General features: G+C 44.7%; 1 pseudogene; it reads right to left on the reverse strand.

The window, feature by feature from the left end:
- Positions 1–1,709: 1,709 nt before the first annotated feature.
- Positions 1,710–25,912, reverse strand: LOC127190173 (60S ribosomal protein L7a-like; annotated as a pseudogene).
- Between the last annotated feature and the right edge of the window lie 458 nt (positions 25,913–26,370).

The following is a 26,370-nucleotide window of genomic DNA, read 5'->3' on the forward strand; positions in this document are numbered from 1 at the left end:
GGTCAGAGCTGTCTACCTGAATTCAAGTTTCACAAATCCCAGGGAACACTTTCCCGTGTGTGTGTGTGTGTGTGTGTGTGTGTGTGTGTGTGTGTGTGTGTGTGTATGTGTGTGTGTGTAAGCTCCAAGGATCGGGTCTAGTTCCAGGTGTGAATTGAAGAAGGTACACAATTTAGCTACAATTGTAATCTCTCTCTCTCCCTCTCTCCCTCTTCCCCCTCTTCCTCTCACTCTCCCTTTCCCTCCTCCCTCCCACCCCTCCCCACCTCTGCTACCCCCACATGAAGATTCCTAGCAAGTCCAGGCTCTGCTGCACTTTCCACCTTGAGATATCAAAGGGAGGGAGTTCCATTCTCCCCAGCATGCATGTTTTCCCATCTTGGAAGAGCTGTTCTTGACTCTGGTCCATATAATCTTTTCTTAGCTATGTTGGGGGAACAGAGCCCGATGCTTCTGAAGATCTGCGCCCAGTAAGGGTGCCTTAGAACCAGAACTTAGCCGGAAAACAGAATCCCTCTGCTGAAAAGAGATGAGAGGCCTTGATTTGTGTCATCTGCTAATTTCTTTCTTGTACTTTCTTGCTCATTCACTCTCTTTTTTTTCTTGTGTTTATAGTTCAGGTTTGGCACCCAGAGCCCAGAACATTTGTATATGTTAGGAATGTGTTCTGCCATTGAGGTATAGCCCTAGCACCTAACTCTGGGTTAATTTACCTATCCGCCCCTCCATGTACACACACACACACACACACACACACACACACACACACACACACACACGTTTGTGTTACTGGGGGTGGAACTCAGGCCTTGTACATGCTTGGTAGGTACTTTAAAGCTGAATTACAGTCCATAAAAGCTTACTCCTATGATGGCTCTCGTTTTATCTTGGCTGATTTTAAGCCACCAAAATGACATAGATGGAGCCGGATAGTCATAACAGCACACACAGCGTTTCCTCCATACTGACGCACTATTGTGTAGCATAAAGACCCTCAGGAATGCGCCACCGCAAAGTCACGAAATAATAGAACAATGTCTCAGGAGTGTTACTGTTGTTTTTCTATAATCCATTCAATCTTAAATTTAAGAAGCACAGTTTAAAATGACTGTGTTTACCAGGGAGCTCCTGAAAACTTAAGTCATCTCTGCCAAGCTGGTACAAGCTAGCTCCAGTGGGCCACCAGATATGGCCTGAGAGGCCAGGAAGAAATCATGATTCTCTGCTCTATCTCTCATTTTTCTCTCCCATTCCCTGCTGGGAACAACACCACATTACTCCTGGTTGCGTCTTCTAGTGGCTTCCAGGGTCTGTGTTACGAAGTGCTTATAACACTGGGTTCTTATAAACATCCCAGCCTCCAGCCTTTTGCCTTTAGACCAGTGTTTCTCAAACCCCCTAATGCTGAGACCTTTTAATACAATTCCTTATGTTGTGGTGACCCCAACATAAAATTATACTGTAATTTTGCTACTGTTACTAATCATAATGTCAATACCTGTGTTTTCTGGTGGTCTTAAGTGACATCTGTGAAAGGGTCATTCGATCACCCCCAAAGGGGTCGAAACCTTTAGGTTGTGAACCACTGCATTAGGCAGTTCTGTTTATTTTTCCTTCTTTCCTCCCTCCCTCCCTCCATCCATTCTTTCTTTTGCAGGGAAGATAACTTTGTAATTATGTTTATGTACAGAAAACTTGGCAGTATGTATTTAACCTAGTTCAGTGGCGAGTTCCCTGGCCTTCACCTTTTTCAGCTTGGCAGTGTCAGCTACAGATTTAGGATCCAGGACGTTGCCTCCCCACTGGCAGTGGATTGCATCGTATCTATCATTGTAATTGGTCCTGATAACTTAGCCAGAGCACCCTTGTCTCCAAGTTAACATGCATGACAGCAACAGTGGTGCAAATCTTCCTGTGGACCCACTGCCCGACCCTGGCCTTTCCCTTGATGATGCAGTAGGGGACCCCCATCTCTCAACATAGGGCAGTTAGGAAAAACCACCAGCTCAATGGGGGTCTACATCATGGGCAGTCACCACCAGCTGAGCCTTCTTGTTCTCCACCCAGGTGGTGACTGTGTTGGCCCCGGCTCGAAGGTCAGGTGGTCTCCTAGTTGGGACATCCCCTTTGCCAGCTGCTTCCTTCTCAGTGTGCTCCAGCAGCCTTTGCTTTTCTTGCTTTTTCTCTAGCCTGCACTGTGGGTAAGCTTTGCCAGACCATGTCCTGGAGGAGCTGGTTAGTGGTGGGAGGTGCTTTGAACCGCTTACAGAGGATGGCCCTTTCTGATGCGGCCTGATGTAGCGGGGCCATTTGATGAAGCACGTGACATCTCTTTTGGGAAGAATGTCCTGCCCAATGGGGAAGTCTTTAGGCTTTTTCTCAAACAGAGGATTTAGAACCTTTTGGGCCTTCCATATCTTCCAGGGTCACCTTCCCCTTGGCCTCTTTCCTTTGGGCATCTGGCTGGGATGGAGGAGAGAGAGGTTCATTTTCAAGTAAAGCTCAAACATGGGACTAGGGCATTGTAGCTTCTGAACATAAAGGTCCAGTTGACTGCAAATTTCTTTGGAAAGTAAGGACATGTCTTTCTTTCAGGCTTAGATTCAGTTCACACGTTTGAACTAAGAATAAATGTAACCCCAGCTTGCGTCCCTCTCATCAAAAGAAAGAGATGACTGTTGCCCAGTGTTTTCACTTACAAAATTCACATCAAGAGTAGGGGAGGTTGAACATGGCTCAGCTGATCTCCTTCTCCTCCTCTCCTTCTCCTCCTTCTCTTTTTTCTCCTCTTCCTCTTAGAGGGGTGTATATGTGCATATACATGTGTTTAGGTATTTGTAGAGGCCAGAAAAGGGTGTCAGATCCCCTGGAGTTACAGGCAGTCATGAGTTACCTTATGTGTGTGCTGGGAACTGAACTCTGATTCTCTGCAAGAGCAGCAAGTGCTTTTATCTCTGAGCAATCTTTCAAGTCCACCCAGGGTATTTTTTTCAAGACAGGGTTTCTCTGTGTAGCCTTGGCTGTCTTGGATTTGTTTTGTAGACCAGGCTGGCCTCAAACACAAAGATCTCTGCCTGCCTCTGTCTCTCGAGTGCTAGGATTACAGCTGTGTGCCACTGAGCCCAGCTGGACCCTATGTATTCTTACCCCGACCAAGTTGACAGTTGAAGTTGACCATCAGAAGCAATGAGTGCATTCTATATTCTAATAAACTTATTCAAAGTGAGATCCGTCACACCCTGCATTTTGCAGCATAAACGTTTGTTACTTATGAGTACAAAGCAGAGTGAAGTGTTGTCTTACAGGGAGCTTTCCAAGAGGCACATGCATGAGAGTCATGGTTTAAAGAAGATATATGGACACCATGTGTGGAGCATCCCAACAGATATGAATGCTTGGAGATGATTTGCTATCCATAAGATAGAGTAAAGGTCAGCACAGTCATGAAGTCTATTTTGAAGGTTGCAATTAAAGGCGATGTCTAAGGCTCTTGCTTAACAACAGGGACGATATAGCAACAAAGCTAGGTCACTTTTTCTCTTGAATTGGCTCAACCCACCAAAGTGGCTAGACATTGAGCCATCCTTTCATCTAGAGAACAAAGTGACCAGTTGGGGACCAACCTGAGGCATAAGCCTAAAAAGGGAACCCAGTATTTGGGCCTGAAGCAACAGGGCTAACTAATGTTTGCATGATCTCTACGAAAGGGAAGTTGAAGGACAAATGGATAATCCTTTTTGCTCTTGAGAGACTATTAAAACATCTTTGTAATGCCAATCACAGGCAGTATAACGTGCATCACCACACACCACCAGCAAGGTCCCTCTGGATGCACCCAGACCCAAAGGGAAGCCTGCCTGGGAATATGGAAACGGACCTGCAACTCCTAAGACATCAATGCAGGGAGTTCTGAAGGCGACAAGTACCATTTCCTTAGATCCTCCTGTGTCTGACATGTCAGTGAATTAGCATCAGTGTTGTATTTTGAGACTTGGTTTCAGGCCTCAGTAAATTGTCAGCGCTGAGTTGTTTGGGTATTGGCCTGGGTTGTACTTTACTCCAGTTGTCACAGGCTGCCACTGGTTGTGCACGAGGCAACAGGCTACTTGGAGATACTTTCTTGGGAGGATACATGACATTTCACAGAGGACCTACCTAAGACTCGGGGGAGTTAGGCGCATCTCACATCCAGAAACACAGTGGCTAGGCACATTGAGCCATATGCTCTGCTCTAGACTTTATGCTTTTTATGGCTTTACACTGGACACCTAGAAAGCATTAAGGAGCTCTCCAGGAGGGGCATACTTCACAGTTTGATAAGTGCCTTGCCAACTTTCACAATTGTGTGGATTTAGATTGATTGTTAACTCCCACGGGTTTTATTTTACTAATCCTTCTCTTCATCCACAGACAGGAAGTGAAACGACTGACTGCACGGGAGGAATGCAGCCTCCCTGGGCTGGCAGGTGTTAGGTCAGGGCTGTCTTTTAATTTAACGTGTTTGTGTGTATACATGTGTATAAGTGCATGCATGCATGGGTGTACAGAGAAAGGAGAGAGTGCATATGTGCATCAGTGCATGTGTGTATATGTATGTACATGTGAGTGTTTATGTGGTTTGCATATGTGAGTTTATGTGTGTGCATGTGCATGCACATGTGTGTGTGTGTGTGAGAAAGAGTAAACATGCATGCATATGTGCACATGTCAACCTCGGTGCTCCTTTTAGTCACTCTCTAACTTGTAATTTGAGTCTCTCACTTTAACTTGAGCTCATAGTCTCCTGGGGCTCTCTGGCCAGCAAGCCTCTGTGGCCAGTTTCTATTTTTCCAGTGCTAGGATCTCAGGTTACCATGCCTAGCTTTCTCACATGATTCCTGGGGATCAAACCCAGTTCTCATGCGTGGGCAGCAATCCATTTACTGGCTGTGCTGTGATCTCCCTAGTCCCCCAAAGTTACTGTGTTCAGCGTCCCAGCTCTAATTTAGAGTGGAGACATCTAAGGCATAGAGGGGCTGAAGGCGTTGCCTGTGGTTACAAAGCTGGATTCAGAGCCATGCACCTGATTCCTGGGCTTTTCTGAGAGGTATCTGAGTCTTGAGCAGTGACGTCTTCAGGTGAGGCAGAAATGGAGAGCGAGTAAGTCTGAGGAAACATGGAAACAACTGTGGTGCCCACCGGGGTACCTGTGCATGCCAAGGCTTGTGTGCCATCACATTGACTTTCTTTGATCAGCCTCAGGGCATCCTGAGGGAAGCCAAGCACAACCTGGCAGGCAAGGATAATGAATTCTTCATCAGATAGTACCTGTCTGTTGGGAGCAGAGCAGATGCCTCACAGAAGTCTCAGAGCTTCTCTTTAATTGAGCACTGTGTGTCTTCGGTCAGGAATTTTGGCTGAAGGAGATGATTATATTGGATTAGATTGACATTGGTTAGGCAGGCCTTGAGCGACAGTCAGATCCTGAGAAGTCTTCCACTCAAATCCACCTCTGAGGCCACCTAGGCTTGCTCATGATTATCAGGAATGTCTTGTGTCTCCGCCCTGGCTCACAGCCTGCCAGGGAGACAGTGTGCAGACCTGCCCTTGCTGTTAAAACCTATGCATGGGTGCTGTACTTTGGATCCTAAATGTCCCCCAAGGTTGAGTTGGTAAAGGCATAATCCAAGAGTGGTGCTTTGGGGAACTGGTGGTCTCTTTAAAGAGGTGGGGCATTCTGGGATGTCCACATTGTCACCAGAGCCCTGCCCTTGAAAGACATGGTGGACCTGTAACTCCTTTCCTTTTTGTTCCCTGGACATGAAGTGAGCAATTGGATTCTGTCCCGTGCCGCTGCTGTGATGTGCCACCTCATCTCAGATATCTGGCCTTAGGAGTGCTGTGATCACAGACATGTGTCACCATGCCCAGATTTATGTGGATTCAGGGGACTTTTAACTCAGGACATTGTGTCTTTGTGGCTAACACTTCAGCCACTGATCCATCTCCTCAGCTGCACAAATCTTCCTGTTCTAGTTTCCTTCCTGTTGCTGTAATAAAACATTCCAACAACAAAAACAGTGTTGGAGAGAAAGGGGCTTATTGAAGCTCACAATTCCAGGTTAGAATCTGTCATGGTGGGGAAGTCAAGGTAGAAGCCTCAAACAGCCAGTCACATCGTATCCACTGTCAAAAGCAGAGAGGAGAACACACGTATGCTCATGTGCTCACTTGCTAGTGCTCAGTTTGATTCCTTCACTCTGAAACAGTGCAGGGTCCCTGACTAGAAAGTGGTGCTGCCCACAGTGGGCTGGGTCTTCTCACAGTAATGAGTTTAGTTAAGATGATTCTCCCACAGTCATGTCTGCAGGTCAAGTCAAGGCAGGCCCTCTTTCATGGAAATTCTCTTCAACGGTGACTCTAGTTTGTATCAAGTTGGTAATCACAGCTCACCATCATACTTCCTCTTTGAGGTGAGTCAGTGATGAGAATTTTAAACCACAGTCGCTGTTAAAAAAAAAAAAAAGTCAACTGGGTTAGGCTAGAAGCCTGAGGCATCTACTTGCCTCTCATATTGTATTTCTGTCTGCTTTATAGCACTACTGAAAATTCTGGCTGCCCTTTCAGGAACGCACAGCCCAGGCTGAATTCTTCATTTTAATCTCCCAATCTGTCTTCCTCTTTCCTCTTCATACCTGTTTCTTCTTCATCACCTGTAGGCAAAACCATCCAGGCTCCTCTGCAAACCCCTCAAATCTCCTCCCTCTGGCTTCTCAAGCGTCAGCCCTGGCAGCTGCCACCTACTTGGTCTCCCCTCTCTCTGTCTCTTATCCCTCCGCACTCATTCTCTATTTGGTAACTCATCACTAAGAAATGGCAAATGAGGTCATCTTTACCCTCTGCACACCAGCCTTCCACAGGCCTTGCTCTGGCAGCACGCATGAGCTAAGCCTTTTGAAAAGCTCAGCTTCCCTTCTGCAGTGCGGCTACACTCAACCCCGATGGCCTCCCCAGCTGGCCTCTGCCTGGTGCTCTTTTGCTTTTGCCATTTGGTTGACCTCTTGGCTATTTCATTCTGTAAGGTTTATGAGCATGCTCCTCCCCGTGGGTCCCCAGAGATGTGCTCCACCGTTATGCTGTATGAGCAGACGTCTTAAATGCTATAGATAGAAAGGAGTAACCACAGCCTGATTGCCCGAGTAACACCCACTTAGTCCCATATTACAGTAGCAATAGAGTGTTCTCCAGCCAGAGATGCAGTCAAGAAGGTCAGATTTGAGAGGTGAGAACAACTAAAGCCCCATCACTGGTCTGAGAAGGAGGAGGCCATGTGAACAGGGACGGAGATGGGAAAGGCAGTCCCGTAAGTTGGGCAACATTAAAAGTGATCTCAGAAGCTGCTTCTCCCAAGAGGCTCCCTCAGATAGCCAGGAAGCAGATGCCTGGGTCTTAGTCTTGTGATTCTTTGATGTTAGACAGAACCGAGAGTGAACACATCTGTGTTGTTTTTGAGCTGCTATTTGTGGTCATGTGAGGGCAACAATAGAGAGATGACATAGTCTGCAGTGCTCCCTTCTCTATTAGTTCTTTCATATATATATATATATATATATATATATATATATTATTAATTTATTCATATTACATCTCAATTGTTATCCTATCCCTTGTATCCTCCCATTCCTCCCTCCCTCCTGCTTTCCCTCTACTTCCCTCCCCTATGACTGTGACTGAGGGGGACCTCCTCCCCCTGTATATGCTCATAGGGTATCAAGTCTCTTCTTGGTAGCCTGCTATCCTTCCTCTGAGTGTCGTCAGGCCTCCCCATGCAGAGGACATGGTCAAATATGGGGCACCAGAGTTTGTGTGAAAGTCGGTCCCCACCCTCCACTCAACTGTGGAGAATGTCCTGTCCATTGGCTAGATCTGGGTTGGGGTTCGAAGTCTACTGCTTCTATGGCATCTTCTCTTGCCAGGCCAAATCGCTCTCTGCCAGCTCTCCTGGCACCAAGCCCCTCCCCCCAGCTCACTTGATGCCAAGCCCGTCCCCCTTCCCCCTCCCCCGCTCTTCACTCTCAAGCTGCCTTCCATTTTGCTTCTTAGTCATCATCGTAGCTTGGCCTCATCTGTGTTCTCCCCTCTAACACCACAGATTGAATGTAAGGCTTCGTACATGCAGCTAAGGGCTCAACTGTTAAACCAGAAGCCCAACTCCTCTTTTTCACTTTTTGTTTTGGGACAGGGTCTCACTAGGTTGCTCAGCTGGCTTTGAACCCACTCCATGGCCTATGCAGCAGGCCATGAAAAGTGTGATCCTTCTGCCTCAGCCTCTCAAGTAGCTGAAACTGCAAGCCTGTCCCACCACACCTAGACGGCCTTGTAGACTAGAGACACGGTACTGTGCTCTTACATATACACTCCTGGAAGACCCAGCTCCTCTTCCTTTCTACTTAGATGGTTAAGTTATTAATCGTTCTGTGCCTTAGTTTTTCAAACCTGTAAAGTGGGAATAATTACACTCGCTCAGAGGGCCATATGAATGCAATCTATAAGATGTTTAAAAGCAGCAGTTGGCATAGAACAAGCTGTAATAATTCTAGTTGATGACTATTCATTTGCAGTAGTGTTCTATATTGGAGCTAAGCAAGCTACCATGTAACAAAGGCACAAAGGCACCTAATTTTTCTAAGTAAAGTTTTATTGGAACACAGCCACGTTTATCTACATGTGGTCAGTGGCACTTTTGTGCTGCTGTGTCAGAGTTGAGTAATTATGGTCACAAGGCTTGCAAAGTCTAAGTGATTTATTCTTTACCCTTCCTCAGAAGCAGTCTGCTGTGGTTTCTAGGTACCAGGAAGCCAGGACCACATTTGTTTTTAATCCATCTTGCCTCCTCCATTCTTGGCACAGTACTGGGCATGTGGTAGGTGCATGCCGTAGCATGTGGAGATGTTAACAGTTAGGTTGGGTATAAAGCTACTGTTGCCTGCCCAGGCATCCATCCTTGCTCCCTCTGTGTGGCATTAGCTCTTCTGCATTAGAACCAGCAGCTCCCTAATTATCATGCAGGCCAGCCCTTCCCTAGCCTCGTTAATGCTCCTGCAAAGCCATCATGGGCTTTAGCATCAAGTGTCATTTTTACTTTGCAAATTAATGCTGAGCTGCAGCTATAGTTAATAAGCTCAGTGTCCTCCAACCATTCATCCCCCAGATTGGTACCTACCTTGGATTGTCTGAGATGGCTCAGATGTCATGATGTCAGACCACCTAGTCATAAATCAGTAGGTGTCACGGAAAATGAAGTGCTTTGATGAAACTGATATCAGTTTCAAGTTGCCCTCCCTCCCCTTAGAAAACCAAAGACTGCATTAGCCTTTGACCTGTATTGCTGGAACATTCTAAAGTGTCTAAGTTTTGCATCAGCTACATGGACACCTTTCTCGCAGTTTTTTTTCTCCCACGGCTGGTCCATTGCCATCCATCATGATATTTCATATTTCTATTCTCATATTCTTTAATTATTCCATGGGGCCTTTCAGAGAGTTTAAAATTATCAACTGTATTACACTTGCAGAGAAATCAAGTTCCCTCTCGGTGAGGTGAAGCAACAGAGCTGATTGCTAATTGAGCTGTTTGCCACCAGGATGGGCTGCGTCAGTAATCACCAGTGGGTGTGAGGGGGTGGGAACCAGCAGAGCCTACCTCCCAAGTGTTCCCTCAGCCCTGACTCAGAGCTTATTGCTGGCCGATGATCCGCTCACTGTCCTGTCTGGTCTAGAGGGTTGCTTTTTATCTCTCCTAAAGGTTTCCTCAAGGTGCTATGCTTACTTCCTGGTTTGGGCAGAATCCTGAGGGACATAGCTCATGGTTGGGAGCTGTGGAAGGGAGGGATGGAGGTTGTGTTGTTGTCGCTTGGCTTTGAGTCAGCCTGGTTGTGAAACCATGGTGGGCTGGTGTGCAGGGGAGGTGAGAACTCAGATGTTTGTGTTTGTGGCAGCCCACTCAGGATGAGCAAACATCTGCTTCAGTCCCACGACGAAGTTTGCATTTCTTGCTTTCCTCTCAGCAAACATGGAACGGGAGGGGAAACATGGGAGTTTTTGCTCATAGCTCTTCAGGTCACCAAGCAAGAGGCCTCGGCACTGCTGAGGTAAGCTGAACCCAGATGGAATTTCCCTGAGTTGATGGTGTTGGGTGTAAGATGACAGCTTTGAGTCTCGGTGTAGGAATCTTGGTTAAACTTAACACGGAACACATGAAATCTAGGTTCTGGGCAAGAATTATTTAATTTGTTTATGAGAGTGCTGTCCCTTCAGACCTTTAGAACCTCGGTTGACCTTTTAGAGGAATGCCCAACTCCTGGCTCCTCTGTAATAGTGTCGTGTGAATGGATGAATTAATACGGGGAGGGCTTAGCGTAGCCTCTGCCATGTTAAATGTTCAACAACCATTAACATTTACTGCTGCTTGCCTTGTTACCATGATTGCAATCACATAATTTCATAGTCTTCCTTTGTTACGAATGTTCCCTCATACCTGGTCTTTTCTGAAGAGAAAACAGGTTGTGTTAGATCTTGGGGAGGGAGGAAGTTGGAGAGGAGGACTGGGAGGAGTGAAAGGAGGGGAAACTGAGGCTGGGATGTATTATATGAGAGAAGAATCTATTTCTAACAAATAAATTTTTAAAACATTTTATGAAAGCTATTTTGTTCTAGGATTTTTTTTTTTTTTTACTATTTTCATCGATATAAGCAAAATGTTGATAAAGTATTTTAAGTCATGACAGAGTCCAGGGAGAGGAGGGTTCAGTGGGTAATGGGGCTTGTTGTCAAGCCTGATGACTCACATGGTGTGAGAAGAGATTTGACGCCAAGAAGTTGTCTTGTGGCCTCCATATATGTACCATGTCCTGTACACCTTCTCCCTCACACATAATAAACAGAAGTTAAAAAATCTTTAAATATTACAGGACTTCAGTATATCCAATAAGTGAACTTTTAGAGGTTAAACTGCTTTGTAGGTTAAGAAATATAATAAAGGATTTTGTATACATACATATATATATATAATGAAAAATTTCTCAAAATATTTTTTGTGAAGTCCAAAATACAGCATAGATTTTGTAATCCCGATGTTCTGTATGAGCCTGTTGGGTCTGAAGTGTGGACAGCCTGGCCCTACACAGATGACAGCCTGCTGACCTTTATCTGAGCAATGATGATCTGTTTCTGCTCATGCTACAGTTCCATGGCTGGTTCATGAGAACAGAGAATGAGAGAGAAAAACAGAGGTTGCCCCCTTCCCCCTCCCCCTTTCCTCTCCCCCCTCCCCCTCCCCCTCCCCCCCCACCAGGGAAGGCAGACAATTAACTGGACTTCAAAGTTCATGCTATCTACAGTACAGTTAATTACAAAGTTTATTATTTATTAATGCTGATATATCCTGAGATTTTTTTGGTTGTTCCCCCCTAATGTTTTTACATAAGTATTACTGGTACCCATATCAACTATTAGCATATACCTTTAGTTGAATATAATTATTGCTTGAACAACTATTACCCATATACTTCTTAAAATTTTATTTATCTATTTATTTACTCTCTCCCCCCCCCTCGCCCCGGTGTGTGTGTGTGTGTGTGTGTGTGTGTGTGTGTGTGTATGTGTGTGTATGTGTGTGTATGTGTGAAGGTGCACACATGCCATGACCCAACTGGGTCAGAGGACAACTCAGCAGAGTTGGTTCTCTTTCTCTTACCGCCTTGTGAGGCCTGGAGACCTAGGGATTAAACTCAGGTTGTCAAGCCTGCACTGATTCCCTAAGCATTTGTTTTGAGTTATGTTGAGGGGAGGATAGACCATGGAGGCCTTGTGAGGTCACAGAGAGAAAGTGAGGTGGCACAGAATACACGCGAGAGAGCTGCAGCATGTACCCCTTGTCCCTCAAGCGTCCTCTGTTCTGTTTGGCCTTCACCCCTCCGTGCTCCCTGAGCTCTGCATGCTTGCATTATCATCATTGCATTTTAAGGGTTCCACGGCATGTCCTTGAGAACAGTGTTCTCTTGAACTTTCTAGGTCCCAGTCCCAGCCCTCTGTGAACGGTGCTGTGTGACCTCAGATATGTCATTACTTCTCTGTTCTTGTTTCTACATGTCCACAGCTCAGAAGGCTTTAAAGGGAAAGGAATGAATTGGCGTGAATGTTGCACACACGTGCTGTTTTGCCTTGTAATTTCAGTCTGCATCCACCAAGAAAGAGAAAGACTGTAGAAGAACCTAGTTTCCAACTGCTGAAAAGGGCAGAGAGCTTTAGCTGTGGACCACATGAAAAGGCGAAGAGGCTGGATTTGATTGTTGGTCAGCTTGAGGCGCTGACTCCTGGTCACTGAGCCACTCAGATACTGTTATTGTATCTTACTGTAGTCCATGTGTGTGTCTCTGTGCGTACATCTGTAAATGTATGTGTGTATACCTGATGTGCAGATGTACATGTGTACAGCTATATATATGTATATACACAAGAATGTGTATGCAGCTGAATGTATGTATGCATGCTCATGCATAGGAGGACAATTGAGTGTATGGGTGTGTATGTACACGCGCACACACACACACAATTATATACATGTAGATGTGTGCATACACAGTCAATTGTTCACAGGAGCTTGTATACGTACACACATATGCATAACTGTGTGCATGCACATGCATGTTTGTACAATTGAATCTAGGTGTGCATGTGTACAGCTGAGTGTGTATATAGCTCCACACATATACATGTGTACAGTTGCATGTAGGCACACATGTACATGTGTACACCCGTATATGCATATACACATGGATGCGGATTTAGCTGAGTGTACACTTGTGCATGGTGCTGGAGCAGTAGCTGAGAGCTTACATCTCATCTGCAAGTTGCATGCACTGAGAGTAAGACCCGAGCCTGCCATGGAATTATGAAACCTTAAAGCCCACTCAGTGTGACACACCTTCTTCAACAAGGCCACGCCTCCTAGTCCTTCCTACGCAGTCTCCCAGCTGGGAATCAAATATTTAGCTACATGAGCCTATGGCGGGCATTTTCATTCCAGCCAGCACAGCTGGTGGATAAGGGCACTTGCAGGAGCCTGGCAACCAGAGTTCAGGACCCCTGTGGTGGAGGAGAGAACTGAGTCCCTCAAGCTGTCCTCTGACCTCCTTGTGAATGTGTGACACTCTCCCCAACAAATACATAAATGTAAAAAAAATTTAAAATACAAATAAAGCAAAGACTCAAATGGATTCCTTTTAATAGAGTTATGTCTTTTTGTCTTTCTAATGAGGGTCATTCATTCCCCCTCCCTGACCAGTTAGACATTAGAAATGTCCCAACTATTTTCTCTTTAGTGCTCTTCTTGAAAATATATTTTGCTTTTACTAAGTCCATTATTTAAAGCATTTAATTAATATTTTTATTGCCTGGTCTGTTTTGGGTTTGTTTTATGGTTCATTCTATATAGTTTGTCAATTAAATTCATTGCCTTCCTTTCGGTCCCCATTTCTAACACATACTACGTCTTGAGCTAGAAGCCTTCCTTCGTGCATTCTGGTCCATCTCTCAGGCTTTAATATGGTGTTTTAATTTTTACTAATTTATTCATTTGTCAGTGGTTTATGCTTTCAGTTTGATTTGCTTCCATAACTGTGAGTTAGTTGAAAGGGATGAAAGATTTCTTTCCAATTTTTTTGGTTATTAATATCTATTACATAGATTTGTGGTTTGGGGAATTTGAGTGTTTTTAAAAAATGTCTATAATTATTCATGATCATGTCCCAATTACCCCAAGATTTAGTAGCTTCAGGTAGCTTTTGTTTTTTGTTTTTTTTATAAGAGGTTCTGAGGGTCAAGGAACTAGAGGTCATGTAGCTGGGTGGTTTGAGCTCAAGAGACTCATGAGTTATTTTTAAATTTTTTTTTTCTTTTTTGTAATTGGCCTACGGGGACTTACCAGGGAACAGACAGCAGCAGGCACTACCATGGTCTACTGAGGGACTTCCAATGTGGCAGCTGTCATGAGGGCAGGGTGGGGTAAAACAAATAAACAATATGGCAGCTATGTTTTCCTAGAAGAAGTGATGAGAGAGACAGGGAGGGAGGGACTGAGGGAGGGAGAGAAAGAAACCCAGTTTTGTACGGCCTTATTCCACACCCACATCTAGCCCATCCCATTTGCTAGAAGGGAGTCAGACACACAGAGCCTGCACAGGGAAGAAGCCTACACAGAGCATGTATATGGTTTACAGAGAGATGTTTGGGAAGCTGCCTGCTGTAGCGTTGTTCATTTAAAGTTATTATTGTTATTTAAATTTATTTTTGCTTATTATTGTTGTGTATAGGGACATGCACACAGTTTAGCATGCTTGTGGAGGACAGAGGACAACTCTTGGAGTTGGCTTTCTGGCCCCACTATGGATGGAGTTTGGGCACTGAGTTTGGGTGGACAGGCTTGCATCATGGGTGCTTTTGGCTGCTGAGCCATGGTGACCTCCCCACTCTCTGTTTTTTGTAGTAGTTGATTTGGGTTGACATGAGTGCTTTGTTCCCATTTAGATGCAGCCTGACTTGTCACTTGTATGGAGCCTTCAACACGATCGCTTATTTCACTTGCTTTCTCAGTTGATTTTGGCCAATAATGAAGTCTATCTTGACGACCCCTCAGTCCTCACTGGAAATGAATGCATGCTGCAGACACTGGGTACATGATCTGTAAATGTCAGAGGTATTGAGTTCTCAGCTGCAGCTATTCAAGTCTTCTATAGCCTTAGTGATTTTCTGTCCACTTTTCCCCCCAATTACTGAGAGAGAAATGGCAAAATCTCTGGTCTTGATTGCGGATTTTTCTATTTCTCCCTTCAGCTCTGCTTATTGGTAGGTGTGTCACTCTTAGAATTAGCTTGATGGATGAGTTGCCTTGCCATGGTGAAACAAGTCTCGGTTTCTCTGCAATGTTTTTTGCTGACTATGCTGACTCTTACCCTGGCATTTGCATAGCCTTTTTCCATCTTATTTTTGTATACATTTAAAAATTTTAAAATTCTATATTCAATGCCTGAAGCTGGGTCTTGCTATTGCTGGGATTACAGGCATATGCCATCATATCCAGGTTTTTTTTTTTTTTTTGTATTTTTAATTTATTCGATTTTAGGTTTTCAACACAAGTATATATTATGTTTTGAGTATAATCCCCCCCCCTGTACAGGCTGGTTTTGTGTCAACTTGATATAAGCTAGAGGCATCAGAGAGGAAGGAGCCTCAGTTGAGGGAATGCCTCTGTGAGATCCAGCTGTAAGGCATTTTCTCAATTAGTGACCAGTGGGGGAGGACTCAGCCCATTGTGGGTGGTGCCATCTCTGAGCTGGTGGTCCTGGGTTCTACAAGAAAGCAGGCTGAGCAAGCCAGGGGAAGCAAGCCAGTAAGCAGCACCCCTCCATGGCTTCTGCATCAGCTCCTGCCTCCAGGATCCTGCCCTGTTTGAGTTCCTGTCCTGACTTCCTTCAATGATGACCAGTAATATGGAAGTGTAAGGCAAGTAAACCTTTTTCTCCCCAACTTGCTTTTTGATCATGGTGTTTCATCACAGCAATATAAATCCTAGACACTCTATATTTCCCCATTTCCCCTGTTAGGTCTCTAACTCGGGACAAAAGGCTAACTTAGATACCGATTATTTCTCAGAATCGGCCTGGTAGACGGGTTCTCCCAGCATGTTGCAGGCTACTACACCATTCCTCCCTTAAACTCATCCAACCCAAGGGCTGAACTGCCCTTCCCCAAGTTACCCTTCCCTACCGTAACCCAGTTATTTCGGTTACCTGGCCTTTTCATCTACTCTTTTTCCTATTTTTTTTTTTTCGAGACAGTGTTTCTCTGTGTAGCCTTGGCCATCCTGGACTCACTTTGTAGACCAGACTGGCCTCGAAGTCACAGCGATCCACCTGCCTCTGCCTCCTGAGTGCTGAGATTAAAGGCGTGCGCCACCACGCCCGGCTTTTCATCTACTCTTTACTCTCCTGGTTCCCCCCTTTCCCCTGTCCCCTCTTCTCACATGGCCCAGCTCAGGGTCATGTCCACTCTGGACTCTCCCAGATGTTCCTGCCTCGCTATGCTCTCCCTTTCATCTACAGTAAACTTTCCCCTTCACCATAGCTAGGAGCAGTCATGTCCTGCCTGCTTCTTTAATTTCTTTTTCCCTTCACTCCTCTACCCTTCCCATTACTTCCCTTCATCTCTTGGGCAGTTTCACTTCTTTCATGTCATATATACATCCATGATTTACACATGTCTGTATAGGAATCACAGAAGAGATCAAATACGGTCTTTACCTTTCCTGGGTTGACTTCATTCACTTCACATAGATTACCTGTGGTTGCATCCATCTTCCTGCAAAAGACATGACTTTATTCTTCTTTGTGGTGGGAGGAGAGTCTGTTGTGTGTGCACCATGTCTCCTTGACCTGTTCCTTTGTTGTTGGACACCTAGGTTGGTTTCACAATTACATATTTCAGCGCTAAGCAGTTGCGGGTTTTATGACTTAGAAACTGCTTTGGCTCCAGTTGCAGAAACCTCAAGGCCAAGGTTTCAACAGCCTAGTTCTCTTTGCCTAAGAGACCTGGCAGGGCAGCTCCACAAAGTCACCAGAAATCAGGAAACTCCTAGTTCCCTACTCCATAGCTTCAACTTGTGACTGTCATCCTGGTGAGCAGAGAGGCTGCTGGCGCTTTATCCCTGGCATCCAGTTATCATCCGGAAGAAGGAAAAAGAGTGAACACAAATCCCCCAGTGACTTGCATTTAAATGGCCACTTCAGTTGGGTGGAGGTCAGAAAATGGGCTTTAATAGCGGGTCACTTGGCTGCTCTGAATAATACCAACATTTTATCAGTAAGACAGAAGAGAGGAATAGACTGAGTAAAAAATCCCCCCAAAGACACAAGAATTCCCCATAACTACATTTGCGTATAGATAATATCTTTAGCACTAAATGTGCCATTCTCTGACCCAGGGCTTTTGCTGAATTACATTTTAGATGATAGCAGATGACCATACCTGTTCTTTGGTTTGTATCGCCAGATGGATGAGTGCATGCTCTTGGTTCACTGAAAATTACACACTGTCTTATAAAAAGGAGGAGGCTGGCTATCGTTGCAGACCTAGAGATGGCTCATCTCACTGGGAGTAACCTACCCTGAGGCTTCTGATGGGCTTCCTGGTTTCTGTCTGTTCTCTCCCCTCAGCATTGGCTGACAAACACAGTAGCTGCTCCACTCTTCCAGAGGATGTACATTTTGTTTAAAGTGTGCTCTGTCCTTGCCTGCTCTTTCTTCTCTGCTTATCCTCGAGTTCCTCTTCCACCAGCTGCTTGCACAGGGAGGTGGGGGTTGGGTTATCAGAATTTTAAAACTAGGGAGTTTTGTGTAATGGAAGTTTTTGTTTCTTTGTAAACTCAGTTATGTTATGTAGATATGTTTTGTTTTGTTTTGTTTTGTTTTAATCCCAAGTATGGGATTTTAGTTTGGGGTTTAGTTTGTCCACAGCTGATAATTGTCTCCTGCGCAGTATGGCCTTTGCCAGCTGGTAAAGGCCTGCCTTGAGGGAGCAGCACAGAGAGGGGCGTGGTCTGGGACTCTGCAGAAAATAAATAGGAAAGCTCAGAGAGAGAAAGTGTGACATGCAGTGGTGACCTGAGGCATGTAGCAGTTTGGAGAGACCAGAGACCATGTGGAGTACTGAGAGAAATGTTTTTTAAAATATCTTATCAAATGTTCTTTAATTTTATAGATGATATGAAACATACTATGTAGGCACACAACAGTTTTACAGTACAGTTTCCAAGTATACACAAGTTAGAATACAGAGGTTAAAAGCTGCTATACTGACCACAGCTTAAACTTTAGAGAAAATTTTATAGAAAACATACATTCAAATATCAGCCAATTGAAAACTTTTCTCTTGCTCAAACTATTGTATTAACCAAGGACAATACAATAGTAAACATTGAATCCCTACTCTGTTGTACACAATGCACAGGACATTCTCCACAGTTATGTGGAGAGTGGGGACTGACTTTGACATGAGCTCTGGTGCCCCATATTTGACCACCTCCCCTTGGTGGGGAGGCCTGGTGGCACTCAAAGAAAGAATAAACAGGCTACCAAGATGAGACTTGATAGCCTATGACCATATAGTGGGGGAGGAGGTCCCCCTCCATCGTAGACCTAGGGGAGAGGAATAGGGAAAGCGGGAGGGAGGGAGGAATGAGAGGGTACAAGTGACGAGATAACAATTGAGTTGTAATCTGAATAAATTAATAAAATTTTAAAAAAGAAAAAAAAGAAAACTTTACTCTTCTCATAATAACCGTTTTAATGCAGCGGCTTGGAGGATACTGCTTGCTGCATTTGCTGTTGACAGAGATTGGTATTGTCCACAAAGAACCCAACTGACCTAAAGAGCCAGGAGAAGTAATGGGATCTGCACCCCCCCTCTTCGCTAACATTCTTTCTCATACTTAGCATTAAGGGGTTGGTGGAAGGGAGATAGAGGCATTAATACCCCAAATAAAAGAGTTTAAAAACAAATGTTAACAGTTTTGCGCAGGCTGTCATTATTTCCTTTACGTTTTCCCTTGTTTGACTTTCCCCTTAGACCTCTCCTGGATTGGGTGTTGTGTGGGACTTTTCCCGGGGAGACATGGATGAATGTCTATCTAACCCAGGTAGGGCACGGAGGACAAGTCAAGGAAACAGTTCTACCAAAGCCCAACTTGGTGAACCAGTGGCTTTATTGGGGTGACTTACATGAGTATAAATGAGTAACTTATAGAAGCATGGACCACTCAGAGGCAGCTGTATCCCCAAGAAGCCTACCCCAGCTTGGGTGATGACTTAGGAGAGCTATAATCCAGACCTCTCTATACCATGTGTAGTGAGCTTGGTAGGAAGGTCCCCACTCCGTAGTAGCCCTCAACTGCTCAAGGGACTTACTGAGACTTGGGAGTTGTTTCCTTCCTGAACCCTGAAGAGCCTTCCTTCAGGGTGAAATGTTTCAACGTATCGAAAATCACTACACAGTGGGAGGGACGATCCTGTAACCTGTAATTAGGCTTTGTTGATTAGTGTCTAGAGCGCTCTGCTTTCGGGTACCTGACTGAAACAGAAGGGCAGGTCTGGTTCCTCATGATGACTAAAGATGGAAGGCGTACATGCCCCGGTGGGAGTTTGTGCTGACTATGGAGATTGGTCAGAGGTGGAGGTTTATGCTTGGATTGGCTGGGGGGTGGAGCCTTGTGTGGGGATTGGTTTGGGTTGACGTTGGTGCCAGGGTTTGGCTGTGGGTAGGGTTAGGTGCTAGGAATGGGTTCTGTGTTGGGGATCAGTTATTACTAGAGTGAGGGTCTGGATGCTTCTAGGACAGTTGGTTTTCTTTATGGTCCCTCCAGTAACTCTCTTGGTCCTAAATCACTTCCAGATCTACGTTCAGGTTCAGAACTGTCTCAGTGTCTACCCTGAGTTGTTGTAGATCAGCCTGTTGCTCCCTTTCCCCCTCCCTTTAGTCCCCTTCATTCTCCAGGACAGTCTCACTTCTTTCATGTCACATATACATCGATTTTATGAGCATCTATGAACATTCATGCCTTACTTGTGCTGGTCAGTGGCTGGTGGGTGCCCCCTATTCTATAGGTCCTTGGGGCCAGGCCTGGTCAGTGGAGCTGTCCTAGGGATTTATTGCTGTGAAGAGGCACCGTGACCAAGGCAACACATAAAGGAAAACATTTCATTGGGGCAGGCTTACAGTTTCAGAGGTTAGTTCATTATCATGGCGGGAAGCATGGCAGTGTGCAGGCAGACATGGTACTGAAGGAGCTCAGAGTTCTACGTCTTGATCTGAAGGCAGCAGCAGGAGGCTGTGTGCCACACTGGGCATAGCTTGAACATAGAAGCCCTTGAAGCCTGCCCCTATGGTGACACACTTCCTCCAACAAGGCCACACCCACTCCAACAAGGCCACACCCACTCCAACAAGGCCACACCCACATCCTAATAGTGCCACTCCCCAAGGGCCAAAGACTCAAACATGAATCTATGGTGCCCATATCTGTTCAAGCCACCACGTGAGGCTGCTCCTGTCTTAGAAGGCAGCCAGTGTATTTTGGCTCCCTATGCAGGTTTCTTTCCTCTGAGGTGTTTTGTTGTTTTGTTTTTTGTAATCTGGTTTTGTTTGCTTTCTGTTTTCCATTAATTTATATGGTTTTGCATTCTCTGATCCTTTCTTATGTCCTCCTTTCCTGCCTTGAGACATTCTTTTTAAAAATACTATTTCTATAATTTAAAGAACGATTAGAAGTAAATCTTTGTATGTATGTTTTACCTCAACTAGCCCAATGCTACTGAAATCAATCATTTCACAGATGTTTTGTGACTGCTGGTTTTTGTCTTTTATTTTTGTTTTTTGCTATAGTGAAAGGGGAATTTTATTTTATTTTTATCTTTTTATTCATTTATTCAGATTACATCTCAATTGTTATCCTATCACTTGTATCCTTTTGTCCCTCCCTCCCTCCCACCTTGACCCTATTCCCCTCCCCTAGGTCTTTGACCAAGGGAGACCTCCTCCCCAACTATATGGTCATAGGCTATCTATCAAGTTTCATCTTGGTAGCCTGCTTATTCGTTCTCTGAGTGCCACCAGGTCTCCCCACCAAGGGATGTGGTCAAATATGGGGCACCAGAGTTCATGTCAGAGTCAGTCCCTGCTCTCCACACAACTGAGGAGAATGTCCTGTCCATTGGCTAGATCAGAGCAGGGGTTCGATGTTTACTGCTTGCATTGTCCTTGGTTGGTGCAGTAGTTTGAGCAGACACCCCTGGGCCCAGATCCACCAATCATGATGTTCTTCTTGTAGGTTTTGAGGACCCTCTGGATCCTTCTATTTCACCATTCTCCTATATTTCTCTTACCTAGAGTCCCAATAGGATGTCCTCACATCTATCTGAAAGGGGAACTTTATGTTACATATTTCATGTTTTATGTAGGAGGGTTATTAAATTTGATGTAGCATGTAGCCAGCCATTTTGGAATTCTGATACTGTTATGTTGGATTTTCAGGGGCTTCTTGGGTTTTCCAAAGAACTAATCAAAATGCCTACATATATGGGAGATATTTGAAGACTTCGAGTTGGAGGAAGACTTCTTGTGGGAGGAAATTTGGGTCCCTGAAGATATGCTCTTGAAAGGAATTGGGGGATGCCAGTGTCTTTCTTCTTGCTTCCTGGCTGCCATGAGGTGAACAGCTTGATACACTGCACACTTCTGCTATGATGTTCTACTTTGACATTGACCCAAAGACACTAGGGTGAGCAACCATACACTGAAATCTCTGAAACCAGGAGCTCAGAAAACCTCTCTTCTCGTGTTGAGGATCTCAGGTGTTTGTTGGAGTAATAGAAAGCCAATATATCTCCTCATAAAAGCACCTAGCAATGTCTTCTTTGTCATCCAGTGAGCCATAACTGTACTCTTTCTAGAAGCTGTATCTCAGCCTTGGGTAAGGTGGGGATATACGCCTTGGGTAAAGTGGGGATCTCAGCCTTGGATAAGGTGGAGGTCTCAGCCTTGGATAAGGTGGGGACCTCAGCCTTGGGTGAGTTGGGGATCTCAGCCTTGGATAAGGTGGGGACCCTAGCTTTACATAAGGTGGGGGCCTCAGCCTTGGGTAATGTGGGGACCTCAACCTTGGATAACTCTTGGCTTTAAGAGGAAGGGCTTCTCCCTGAGCCTGAAATTCTTTTCAGTTATATGCTGGTCCCTGTAAACCCAATCTTTCCCTTAAACTAACCTTTCCATTTTCTTTTTAGACCATGATGTGGGTTCTCTCTTTTCATTGCAGTCGGGTTGCTTTAGGAAGCTTCTCATTAGACAATCATCTCTGACTGCTGCACAGTGGCTTCTCAGCAGTCTGAGAGGGGAGAGAATAACCTCAAAAGTGTGGAACATGAGTAGAAATGGAATCACAGTCTGTCTTTCTGTCTCTGTCTCTCTGTCTCTCCCCCTCTTCCTCTCTCTCTGGCACAGCATCTTGCTATGTGGCCCAGGCTGGTATGGGACTTTCCCAGGGTACTGAGTGCTGGGTTGGAATTATAGATATGTGAGGAGTTATGTTTGCAATTACTTACCATATCTAAAATCTACAGTCATCATATTTAAGCTCTTTAAATTGCATTGTTTTCACTAGTGACCCCCAGTTCACTTGGGCCTTTACATATTGTGTTTTATTATAATGTATTCTGTCTCTGTCTCCCCACCTGCTTGGCTTCTACTCTTTCTTTATAGTCTCTTACATTCTCCCTTTCCTGCTTCAGAAATATGGCTGGTTATGGCACGCTTACCCCATTTACCCGTCTTTTAACTCACCCTTCTAGCTCATCTGCATTCTGTACAATATGGGGACACTAATCTTTCTGAATTGCATCATTCTGTGCCCAGCCATCTCTATCATCTTCCAGCTCCCCAGGGGAATCCATCCAACCCAGGCCCTTTATTTTAATGTTGCAATGTGAATTTTTATTGTTTTTCTCTACTTAAGTCCTCTGGTCCAGGTAAACATTTTACCTTCTGCTTTCCACATGTTATGATTTATTCTCTTAGGCAACAATTTTGTCTTTTTCTCTAATCTGGCATGTCATTCTCCCACCTCCTCTCTTCTAGATCCACTCATTCTGTCATTCTCAGTTGTCACCCTCCACGTTTCTGACCTCCTGCAGGGAACAGACCATCTAGCCAATGCACTGCTTCTTGTGAATGATGGCTCATGCCATCAGCCTGGCAGGATCTTGAATCTCCTAAGAGACCAGCCCCTGAGTGTGTTTGTGAGGGTCTTTCTGGATTGAGTTCATTGAAGTAGGAGGACCTATCCTAACCGGGGGACACCATTCAGTGGGCCGGGTTCTGAACTGCATATAAAGGAGAAGGTAACCTGGCACTAGCGTTCATTGCTCTTTGCTCCCTGACTGTGGGCACAGTGTGACAAGCCATTTAGATTCCCCGCCACCATGGCTTCTCCAACAAGATGCGCTGTGAACCAAAGTAAATTGCCATCCTTCAGCTGCTCTGGTTGGGCATTTTAGCATAGTAACTAGAAAAGTAACCAAGTCACCACAGTACCTTTGCACACACTTCTGGTTTCTGACACATTCCACTGTGCCTTCTGCAAAGCAGGTCTCCAGCAGCAGCAGCAGCAGCAGCGCAGTGTGTGTGTGTGTGTGTGTGTGTGTGTATCAGTCTGTAACCATATCAAGTATATTAAATTAAAATTGTATTTTTATCATATTGATTTAACTACCACCCTGTGGCTGTTTATTAGCAATTTGATGATTTTTTTAATCAGCTATTATTCAAGCAGAAGCATTTCTTGAAAAAAAAATGAAAGAAATTAAAATGAAATGTAAAGTTGGAAAAATTATAATTCTGTATTTGTTTTGCTGTCTCTCACGTCATTTGGGGAAAAAGTTAGACAACACATCTAGATTTATTTATTTGTTTGTTTATTTATTTAATTTTGGACTATGTGGCCCAGTCTGACCTTGAATCCAATATCCATTTGTCTCTGTTCATCAAGTGCTGGGGTAACATTCATGTGGCAAGCTACTCTTTTCGGTCTGAGCTTTTAGAAGCATTTTAGTGTGGTAGAGAAGAAGAAATCTGAGTTCTGAGAGACAACATTGGAGTCACTGGTATAAGCACTGATTTTTCTTTTTGTCTTTTAAGTTTTTATTTCTCTTATTTTTCACTGAATATATCAAATTTAAAATGAATGGGTAGTCCAGCATGGTGGCGTATGCCTGTAATCCCAGTACTTGGGAAATAGAGGCAGGCAGCTCTTTGTGAGTTCGAAGCCTATGTGATCTACAAAGCAAGTCCAAGACAGTCAAGGATACACAGGGAAACCCTGTTTCAAAACAAAACAAAACTAAACTAATGAGCACTTTACACATAATGAGCAATTTCTGGATTAGTGAACTCTGATTTAAATTTGTTGAGATTAGGAGTAGTTTCCATTCTGCATATAAAAAGCTATATTTGCATATTTTCAGTGTTCAAAGTATATGCATTTTAATTAAAAGCCAGAGTAAGAGAAAACATATTAAACGTGTAATATCTTTATTATATCACCAAGCAGAGTCAACTTTATTCATTAGATCCTCTAATACATGTGTAATACTTGCAGTTAGTTTTTTTGTCCACACTGCAGTTCCCCCCCTCCTCTCTTTCCAGCCCACCCCTCCCTTATCCTCATCCCTATCCTCTCCTCCTCCTCTTCAAAAAAGGGCAGGCCCCCCATGGATACCAACCAGCCATGACATATCAAGCTGCAGTGAGATACGCACTGCCCCTTGTGCTAAGGCATCCCAGTAGGAGGAAAAGGACTAAGAGGCAGGCAGCAGAGTCAGAGACAGCCCTTGCTCCCACTGTTAGGAGTCTCACAAGAACACCAAGCTACACAACTGTTACGTAGTGCAAAGGGCTTAGCACAGTCCCACGTGGGCTCCCTGAGTGTCGGTTCAGTCTCTGTGAGCCCCTGTGAGCCCAGGTTAGCTGATTCTGTGGGTTTTCTTTTGGTGTCCTTGACCCATCTGGCTCCTACAATCCTTCCTTCTCCTCCTCTTCTGCAGGGTTCCTTGAGCTCTGCCTACTGTTTGGCTGCAGGTCTCTGCATCGGTTTCCACCAGTTGCTGGATGAAGCCTTTCTGATGACAATTAAAGGAGTTGATAATTCCAGGGACACTTGAATCTGAGGGATGACACAAGGCATTGGGACTTGTGGCAGGTCCTTAGTTTTCTAAAGAAACATCATGAAAATGGCTTCATGTTTGTCCGGTAACCCATTTACATCTTTATATTTTGTTACCATTTATAAAGATGAAGGTTATCATGGTGAATAATTGTAAGAACAAATCCTAGTAGCTGCCATCTTGAGAAGTACTTCTGTGGGTGGGAGATGTGGACGCCCTAGTTAGCTGCAAAATGAATCCCGGTCAGAAGTCATCCTGGCTGTGGTTTCAGAGTGGCTAGGTCCAGGGACACTCTCATCTCTCTGATGCCCTTGCTGATCTCCTACCAAACTCCCAGCAGAGCAGGGTGTGTCTACGGTGAGTTTGATGAGTAAAATAAGCCAGGACAGATCCCAATGAAGGGTTACATGAAGCTTCCAGGTTTTTTTTTTCTAAGAAGTTTTTGGCTTGGGTGGTTGTTTGGTAAACTCAAACCAAGCTCTTTATGTCTGTTACAATTGCCTTCATCCTTACTCCCAGTTGCTAGCACACACAGGCGGGACCCCACAGCCAGTGTTCGTCTCCTGGACAGGGAGGAAAGTCTCCTTGGCACCATAGTGCATCCTGGAGCATCTGCTTCAGTGTTGAGCCCTTGTTGTCTTTAGAGGAAGAGCCCAGGGAGAAGAGAGAGGAACCCTGGCTCCAGGCCAGTTCATCTCATACTCATTTCCCTGCAGTTTGCCATTGGCGCTTGTGCTAGTAGAGATGGAGGGTTTTGATCATAATCAGTAAAGGGTTTTAGAGAGAATATCTAAATTTTGATGGTCAAAGTCAAGAAGCTATTTTTAAGCAAGGATTTGAATTTGTTCACGTGTGGATATACACATTGGTCATAACTATGAACTTTAAGCAATGCTGGAGTTTTGAATACTAACTTCAGTTTTATTAAACAGACAAATAAGTCAAGTCTACACTGTTGAAGACTGTAAATCGGCATAAGAAGTGCTATGGATGATGGAACTTTGTGCTGAATGGTCCTTGAGGGGCAGAGCTGTGGGTGCCCGAACTCCACTGTTTTGTTTTTAAATCTTTTTATCCTTTGACATTTTTATCCCTCACCTGGGTGTCCATGCTATCGCTACATAACAACTTGTTGATTTGTTTGTTTCCATTTCCTACTAAGCTGAAGACAGAGAAGCAATATGAAGCTCCAGGCCTGGATGGACTCCTGTTTCTGAGGAGCTCCACCTAGTGAACATCAAAATAGATACGGACAGTAGCCTCTGGGGTAGAGAGAATGGAGGTGAATTGGAGCTGACATCCCGGGTGACTTGCCTGGGGACCCTGTGAAATCAACTGATAATTGAGTGGAAAGCTAAGAAGCTTTACAGAGCGGTCTGGGGAGCCTTTGGAAGCTTGTGCATTTTTTTGCAAGTTGGAAAGCTGACTGAGAAAGAGAAAAGACTCACTCAACATCATACAGTGGGTCAGTCCCAAACTTTCAGGAAGCCCCCTTTTCCACATTGTGATTTTTAGGAATCCAGAAGATCAAGTTTCCCTTCACCTGCTCTATCTCACTCTCCAACAAG

The sequence above is a fragment of the Acomys russatus genome, chromosome 5, assembly GCF_903995435.1.
Source record: "Acomys russatus chromosome 5, mAcoRus1.1, whole genome shotgun sequence".
Taxonomy (NCBI): domain Eukaryota; kingdom Metazoa; phylum Chordata; class Mammalia; order Rodentia; family Muridae; genus Acomys; species Acomys russatus.